Source organism: Propithecus coquereli, unplaced genomic scaffold (genome assembly GCF_000956105.1).
Source record: "Propithecus coquereli isolate 6110/MARCELLA unplaced genomic scaffold, Pcoq_1.0 Scaffold220, whole genome shotgun sequence".
NCBI classification, from domain to species: Eukaryota; Metazoa; Chordata; class Mammalia; order Primates; family Indriidae; genus Propithecus; species Propithecus coquereli.
The window spans coordinates 3,175,206-3,183,542 of NW_012147190.1; the positions used below are offsets into that span (position 1 = coordinate 3,175,206).

General features: G+C 34.7%; 1 protein-coding gene across 1 annotated transcript in view; it reads right to left on the reverse strand.

Moving 5' to 3' along the window:
• Positions 1-8,337, reverse strand: part of GABRB2 (gamma-aminobutyric acid (GABA) A receptor, beta 2) — a 349,441-nt gene that overhangs the window by 304,216 nt on the left and 36,888 nt on the right. The window lies entirely within an intron of this gene.

The window sequence follows — 8,337 nt, forward strand, 5'->3', positions numbered from 1 at the left end:
TACAAATGTTTAAGTTACGTATATTGCCCTTGCTCCCGGACTATTTTATTTTTATATCCAAAAGTTTATCCTTAAATTGTTCTTTTCAGCCTTTAAAATATACAATCTTTGAAAAAAACTGAGAAATATGGAGAAATATACAAACTAAATAGGCATAAATCCCTATTTCCTAGTTCTACCTTACATAAGCTGCTCTTATTAAGCTAGTAATCAAGACAAAACAAAACTTGTTAGTCACTCAAACTGAAGATGCAAAATAATAATATTCTTGGATAAGGAATACATCCAAATTCTATTTTTTAAGCATATGTGTATTATATATCTCTTGTGTTCATAAAATGATGGTTGTATTAGTTTGCTAGGACTGCTATAACAAAGTACTACAAACCGGATGACTTAGGCAAAAGAGATTTATTGCCTCACAGTTCTGGAGACAAGAAGTTCAAAATCAAGGTGTCTGCAGGCTTGATTCCTTCTAAGGGTTGTGAGGGAAGGATCTGTTCCAGACCTTTCTCCCAGGCATGGAGATGGCTGTCTTCTCCCTATGTCTCTTTATGTTGTCTGTCTTCCCTCTCTTGAGTGTCTCTGTGTCCAAACTTGCCCTTTCTATAGGACACCATTCATACTGGATTAGGACCTACCTTCTTTAATTTGATTACCTCTATAAAGACCCTATTTCTAAATACGGTCACATTCAGAGGTACTGAGAGTTAGGACCGCAACATATATATTTTAAGACACACAATTCAATCTGTAACAATGGTTAACAGATTTCAATTGCAAAACAGAATTTTATAACAACAGGCTTGGGTTTTAGTAAAGCTCTGCCCCTTTGATTTCCTGTAAGAAAGTATCCACAGAACTCAAATAAAACTGACCATTAATAGAAATTGCAATTGAAATCCCACACACTGGAAATGCTAACTACAATGAAGCTGGAGATGAGCTATAATATTACTGAAATTTAGCTTCCTCATCATTTTGTAGCTTTTTCAAAAACAAATTTATTTCAAAGTCAGGCATTTTTGGCCACATTTCATTTGAAGCAAGAAAGCAGATGTTTTTCGTATAGTTGTACTCTTCCCATGCCAAAAATATCAGCTAAGTGTGATTTCATTCCAGAACTTCATGATCACAGCTCTAGGGAGCACAGTGATGTGCTCATCACCTGACTTTTGTCTGAATGGTTAGAAATATGTTTGCTGATTATCTGACCAGAGTGCAGACATTCTTCTCTCACCCCTTCCCAAGGGTGTCTCCCTCCCATCCTTCCCAGCCCAGCTCAAACGCAACCTCTTTGAAATGTCAACCCCTTGTTCCAAAACAGTCCCTCCGCCCCTAAGTTGCTCTTTCATGCATCCACCTGTTTAGTTCCTGCACAGAATACTGTGTAATTTTCTTAACTGCATGTTGACTTGATTATTGTTTGTCTCCTGCACTAGAATAAGCATCATAAGAGAAAACATCTGGTCTGTCTTATTCATCTTTTTATCCCTAGATATATTGTCTGCCCTACAGCAAATGCTTAATGAGTATTTGTTGAATAAATAAATGAAAACAAGAATGAGAGTTGCCTTCTTTCTATCCTTCAATGTACATATATTTTAATGGAGTCATTCTTATAAGGTGTATTGGCCCAAAATGGTCCACATTGTGCACGTGAAATGATGTGCACTAATTAGGAAACATGCACAGTGACTCCACAGTCGCAGAAGATTCATGGCCTTTAGACAGCTCCACAGTGCTCTGAATCTAAATCTGTCTCCCAGATTCCTCAGCCAAGATTAATGTCTACACACCACTTCAAATTCCAGTCATCTCAAACCTATGCTTGAATTTTGAATCAAACTAGTCTCCTTCATTTATGATAAGCAAGAGTTTAGGAGAACGCTTACTTTTTCTAATCTCTACTTTCTTCACATTAAATACACTTTCCTGTCATAACTGCTAATGACTTTTAAATGAGAAAACGTATGTAAACCCAAGGCCTTACCAGAGAAAGTGCTCATGTAAGGAGTAGCTGTAGTACCATTCACCAATATTTGTCAATGTTGTCATGCATAATAATGCACAACAGTATATTTAGGTCAGTTAATGTCAACTGCTACGGAGTTCACTTGAAATACGGTTTAGATAGGTAGAGAAAAGGACCATGTTATGCAAGATAGACTCAGTTTCTAAAGTTAATCTCTTCTTTGAGTGACCTTTTTAAATTAAAATATCCTTCTGATCATTTTTACATTAAAATTTTCAACAGATTTCTCTAAAACTGTGTTTAACAGTTTGACTAAATATAAATAGAAGGGGGATTAAAATTTTTTAAAAATCAAAATTAAAAATCTGATTTGTTTTCAGCAATATGGGTCTATTATTGGAAAATATGTTCTCTTTCATCCAGGGGATAATTTGCAAAACAGATCTTTTTAATTTGGAAAATGAATGAGGATATTATTGCATACAACTGTAGCTGTGAGAAACTCAATTTTACTAGAGATTTTTCTGTTTTTATTTTTCCTAAGCACTTTAATTAGCTAAAAAGAGAAAAAAAGATGTTTAAGTTCTGGTATGCTTCACATATCTCATTAATTCCACAGTAGATTTAATTTCCTTTAAACATCACTAAATTTTAATTACCATGCAAATGTACTAACTAAAGCTTCTTAGAGTTAAAGGTTAGAAGCACATGTAGAAGAGCTGATAAAGGAATTTCTCCCTTTCCTGTTAATAACAAAAAATAATTTATGAATTGCTACTGTGTGTCTGGAACTCTTTAAGATTATTTACGATACACTAAAAATATAATTTTCAAATAGTTTCACAAGATACTCATTAACATATTCATTTGGGAGTTAAGAAAGTATGTTCAGTTTCAGTCGATGCACTACACAGGTATCAAAAACAGACACAGCAATATCGGTGGGACAAAAAGACAAGCAGCAAGCAGTATCAGAAAGGTGCGTGAAGAAGACAGAGGCAGGATTAACCTGACATACAAAGGTTAGCAGATTCCATGGCCACTTTTCTGCCTGCTACTTTAGGGAGATTTGTCAAGTGGAAGATGCTATAGAAAAGGAGTATGAAGTTTGGAGTGTCACTCACAAACCTTTGAGTCTTGACTCTGACATTTACTAGTTGAGTCTCTGTAAATATTTTACTTATCCTCACCCTCATTTTCTTCATCTGCAAAACAATACCTCTTAGCAAATCTGAAGACGGTAGGACTTAAATAAATTAAGGACTTTTTTATTGTTGTTGATTAATCTTAGCTCCTTTGGCCATTTATATTGGCTACCAATATTTTAGCTGTATTTGTTGAGTGTTCAGTTGAAACTGTGCTAAGGGCTTTAAATAGATTTTTTTATTTAATGTTCAGATTTATTTATTTAGCAACCCCATAAAGTAGGTATTATTGTCACCCCTGCTTTGCAGATGAAGAGACTATGTGAACTGGCCTTGCTCTCAGAGTTGGTAAGTGTCTGCTTACCACCCATGTAAGTTGCACGTAAGCTTCTGAGGAGGACACTTGATTTCCCTACAGCAACTGCAGGTTATCCCTTCTACGCCCACATTATAGAAGAGGGAAGTTAAGGTAAGAAAGGCAGGGAAACTTCCTCAAAGATAAATAATAAGGCACCAAAAAATTTGAACTTGACATTTTATGACTTCAAGAGCAATGCTGTCTCTAACATGCCACATTCTCTGAACATATGTGCTGTAGGGTTTGCAAAGAAAGTGCAGATCTGTTTCTGGTCTTGGAGGAAGTTTTTAATGGCAATGGATTTTATTATTCTGAGTGCCACTGCCCAGCACATTTCATCAAATGTTCATACCGAGAAATAGTGAATTTATTTTGTCCAAAAATTGTTTTGCTCAATCTATGTGCAAACAATCAAACAAAAAAAGTACAATGGACTGCTACCAACAGCCCAGGTGACAGGAAATAAGTTGGAAATGAAACTGTGAACCAAGAAACTTAAAAATATCTGTAGCCATGATTATTAGCTCCCAGTCCTTGAATCCACACTTTATTTAAAATAATTAGTAAACATTTCACTTCTTTTGTGTCTTTAAGGTAGTACCATGTCATCAGATAGGCCCCTATGCCCTGTTCTGCTTTTTGACTATATTTTGATGGCTCAGATGTTCCTATGGTATGAATACATGAATTACCAGGACAGATAATGTCATGATGAAGGATATTATATGGAATATTCATTAGGTGTCTGGGATCCAAATCTTTTACAAAGACAGCTGTGATTAAGGTGAAACTGGGGCAAGATGAATAATGTCAGCTGTATGTGATTGTAACTATGGTATCTTTGGGAGGAATAAAAACTCCTCTCTTATATTTCTCATGGGGTTTACATTAGTGACCCAGAGGGAAGATCTCACATCATTCTGGAAGAAATAAATGGTCACACATGCCAAAGGCATCATGAAACACTCATGATCTGACAGAGTATACTGGCTCCTCTGGCCTGGGGTTAACTCAGATTTGAATTTTCCTCTGAAAGTAAATTTGTGCATCAAACAAAAAGTAAGGTCATTTCAAAAAGAATGTGAGTTAGATTTATAAGGGTTAACTTCATCTTGGCTTATAAGTAATGGTAAATAACTACTGTTCTTACTAGTGACTTCAGTTGAAGTCAACTGAGGTAAGATATACTTCATATACTTTTATTTGTTTATGCCTGTGCACCCTCATTGAGGCCTGGAAGAAAACTTGAGGGGGGATTGGTGTAAACTCTCTCCCCGGGTACCCAGTGCAGACTAGCTGACACTACAGCTACTGCAGTGGTGCACTGTCTGTATCACTGCATTATATCCCCAAAAGGCATCACAGTAATTCACAGAACTGTGCCTCCAATGCCACAAAAGCCAATTTAAAGGGCTGAGTCTAACCAACACATCCTACCTAAATTCTGGTGAGAAGGAAGGAAGGAAGAGCAACTAAAATAACTTATAGATGACAAAATAAAACCAAAAATTTCTCATTTGGTCATGAAAGAATACCAAGGTACACGTGAAGAGAACTTTGTACAACCCTTTTTCCACCATGTGGGAAAAGTTTATTATTTTCTTAACAGTTTATACAAAATAAAAAGTCTAAACAGAACGAATCCCTTTGAGAATAGGCAGAAGCAGTTATTTTTCAGAATTCCTGAGGTAGGAAGTTCCCAATGATCTATTATAAAAAATGAATTATAAAGAAAATAAAGATCTGGTTTTAATCCCTATGGGGGCCTCATACAAACCTCTGCAGTTATTGACATTACCATTCCCTGTTGACATAAATGAAAAACAGGTGGTCTGGACTGACTTCTAATGTTTCTTATGGTAAATTAAAATCCTCTGACTGTCCTTGACTTCTATAATAGTTTATAGTAAAAAAGCATATTTGACTGTAAAAATGAGAAATATATCTATTACTATGATCCCATCAGAAACCAGTCTTTTATAGGTGATGCTACTTGACTATACAATTATTCTTGATTATTGAGAGCACAACATTGATAAATACGACCTCCTACACAAGTCAAAGATTTCTAAAATATACCCACATATCAGAGAAATGTTTTGATTCATGCAGGGTAACAGAAAAGAGACATTGACAAATTCACCAAGTATATTGAGAAGTCACCTTAAAGCATGTTTATTATTTTCAAATGTAGAAAAAGATACTGCCAACTTCAATTTATAAATTAAAATCAGAACTTTTTGTGTCATACCTATAACACAAAGTACTGAGTTAAACTTCAATATGAAATTTTAGTTCAAAGTGGAATTCATTAACTCTTGAAACAAACTGCTGTAGAAAGCAATAGTGGCACCAAAATAACAGATACCTTCTTATTTTTATAAGGTTAACAAGGAACAGTGAGTAGCTTCAGGGCACAGTTTATGAAGTGGTAATGAACATGCTCAGTGGCCGTTTCAGAAGCTGTAAAGAAAGGTTAAGTTTCAATGTCACTATTTTGAAAACCACTATGCCCTTTAGCGATACTAGAAAAGAGATGAACAGGCAGGTCAGAGGTTTCCTTCTGGAGATCATGAGCCACAGCTGAGCTGATAATACATTGGAAAGTGACTAGGAATCGATCCACGCACACATATAGACTCACAGAGTGCAGTGACCATGTGTTCATTATGTTCGTTTCAATTATCTTGCAGTTGAAAACTGCATTTGTTTGGAAATACAGTAATTACATTTGGCCTACACTAAGGCATTACCCCTTGTTGGAACAGAAACTGTCTTCCAGAAACACACCCATAAATTTATGCAGAAGGCTTTATGGAGCTCTACTCTAACTCCTTACCATTCTAAGAATCATTCCACCACTAAAGGTGGCCGCACAATCTGCTGATGAAGGAAAAATCAACAACACCTCACGTTGAAGCCTTTATGATTTAACAAAGGTACTTAAAATAAAAAGATTTTCACATTACAGATGCTATTTTTGGAGAATCTTGTTACAAGTCTCATTAAAGACTGAGGCATTTAAATAAAATGTAAAGACTATCAACAAATGGTTCATAATTACTAAAGGGAATGCAAATAAAATGGACAGGATTAAATTCAGAAAAAAAATCCCAGTGACATTTTTATGGGAAACTATAATCAATAACATCTCAATTTAAGACTATAAAAAAAGATTTAAAGTGAGCAAAGATGAAGAAAGATGAAATTTTATAAGTCAATCTATATATTTTTTGACATAAAATTTAAGTCCAAGAAATCATTACAATAAGCAAAGCAAGGTCAAAGTGGACTAGAAAATATATTTTGATTTTTTAAATGACATCTAACACCATGATCATTTTTTCTTTTTATGATTCTCTTTTCCAATGTTTGTTTTCCCTCATTAGCCAGTGTGGATACTATATTAGATTCTGCATTAAAATAGAGTATAAAAAGGGCCATAGCTACTTTCTTTTAAGATAATTTAATGCCAAGTGAAATATAAGGACATTAAAGGTAAAAGGAAAAAGTTCATAGCAACTGTAAAAAAAAAAAAAAATCATACCTTCCAAATAGACATGAGATTATGTGAGTTACATTAATATACATTGTACAATAGATTAATAAATAAACTGCTAGATGTCAGCGTGCCTGTCTTGTGTTACCTGTAACCTTGAACCCTTAGCTAACTGATACTCAGTTCTTTTGTCATAAAATAAAGGTATTCAAACTTGGTGAACTATAAGATGCCTTTTACTTTACTAATATTTATTTGCAGGCTTTAATAAGAACAAATCTTCATGAAACTATGTAGTTACAAAATAAAAGGGTTTCATTACTTATTTTAGTCTGTTCAACTTCTTAATATTCAGTTGCTGGCTACCCATTATTTCATCTCTTTTTTCAACTTCTTTGGAAAGGGTGTCCCTTTTGGCATAATGAAATACCATTCATATGCATCAAAGCTTATTTTTAATGAATGCTTACTGTACACAGGAAATATCCTAAAAGCTATGGATATTATCATATTTAATCTTCCATCAGCTCCAGGAGGGAGATTTACTTCATTTTATGGTTGAAGAAATTAAGGTTCATAGATTAATTCACCTAAATTCACATGTACTTGAGCTGGCTGTCTGGGTTCAGACCATGTAATACTGTGAAACTGGTTCACAAAAGTACATATAACCTATGCCAGTTGGTACTCTGGCTAATTTCAGAAAAGAAGTTCTGTTGTTTTGGTGTGCCTCTAACACTATGGATAAAGCATATTTGCTTTTGTGAAAGGAACAAAAAAGGAGTGAAATTCCTCATCACAATTTGACGCATTAGAGCTCAATGATCAATAAAGCTTGCCAAACAATCAACAGTTGCTGCAATACGTTTCCTCAGAAAACAGGTATAAAAATCATATTTACTGATTTTTAGGGTTATCTGCAGGAGATTTATGTCTTGGCTGTGACTAAGAACATCTACGATTTCTTATGTAATGCTTGATTAAGTCTGCCAATTCTTCAAACCTAGACAAATCTCCTGTGGACAGACAAGCTGGAGGACCATTGGTTTTACTGGTTTCCTGAGTTTACCCAAGAAAATAAAATGAAATGATGTTTAGCAAGCTCAAGCCAGCCCTTTAGGATTTACCACTTAGGTTTATCAGCTCTTTAAAGGAATGTATTTGGAGATTGCTCCAATTACCTTATCCACGATGACCAAACCCTCCAGCACTCCTACTTAATACTTCAAAACATTTTTTTTTATCTTGATTGTACTCCCAATAACTTGCTTCCTGAATTAGTAAGGAGAGCAGTGGATTTCAGTTTATAAAATCAAAATTTTAGTTGAAATTCTACTATTTAGTAACCATATAACTTTAA